This window comes from Octopus bimaculoides, chromosome 24 (genome assembly GCF_001194135.2).
Source record: "Octopus bimaculoides isolate UCB-OBI-ISO-001 chromosome 24, ASM119413v2, whole genome shotgun sequence".
Classification (NCBI taxonomy): Eukaryota; Metazoa; Mollusca; class Cephalopoda; order Octopoda; family Octopodidae; genus Octopus; species Octopus bimaculoides.
In genome coordinates this window covers 32,752,165-32,752,862 of record NC_069004.1, presented here as the reverse complement: position 1 = coordinate 32,752,862, position 698 = coordinate 32,752,165, and the positions used below count along the sequence as shown (strand labels likewise).

At 39.3% G+C, this 698-nt stretch overlaps 1 protein-coding gene across 12 annotated transcripts in view; it reads right to left on the bottom strand.

Moving 5' to 3' along the window:
• LOC106877320 (oxidation resistance protein 1) overlaps positions 1–698 on the bottom strand; it is a 367,386-nt gene that overhangs the window by 39,078 nt on the left and 327,610 nt on the right. The window lies entirely within an intron of this gene.

Sequence of the window (698 nt, the reverse complement as noted above, 5' to 3'; positions counted from 1 at the left end):
GGCACATAAAAGACACCATTTCGAGCGTGGCCGTTTTCGTGCGGGTGACACGTAAAAGCACCCACTACACTCTCTGAGTGGTTGGCGTTAGGAAGGGCATCCAGCTGTAGAAACTCTGCCAAATCAGACTGGAGCCTGGTGTTGCCATCCGGTTTCACCAGTCCTCAGTCAAATCGTCCAACCCATGCTAGCATGGAAAGCGGACGTTAAACGATGATGATGATATTATATATGTATTTGTTAGTATTGTGTATGAGGTATGATGAGCTCAAAGAAAGGGAAGAACTCAATATATTTCTGGAGCAATAACCTTACTGTGGGTCCTGGAAAGTTCAGTGCCTCACTTACAGTTTCATCCATGGTGGAGAACTTCAGACTGAGGATTAAACTACAAGTCACTGTGTGGCATTACTGAATAACTTTCCCAAAGATACAATAACAGTTACATACATTCATATATATATATATACAAAAATTAAGAGGAATGACCAGCAAAAGTGGACTCCTATATGCTAGAAATAGATGCCAAATCACCTAACCACGAAGAATATGTTCTCAAGAAAAAAAATTTCAGCAGTTAGATGATTTGGCATCTATTTCTAGCATATAGGAGTCCACTTTTGGTGGTCATTCCTCTTAATTTTTGTATGTAATATGATTTTAATCTTCGGATTTTTTTTAATATGCTAGACCACTGT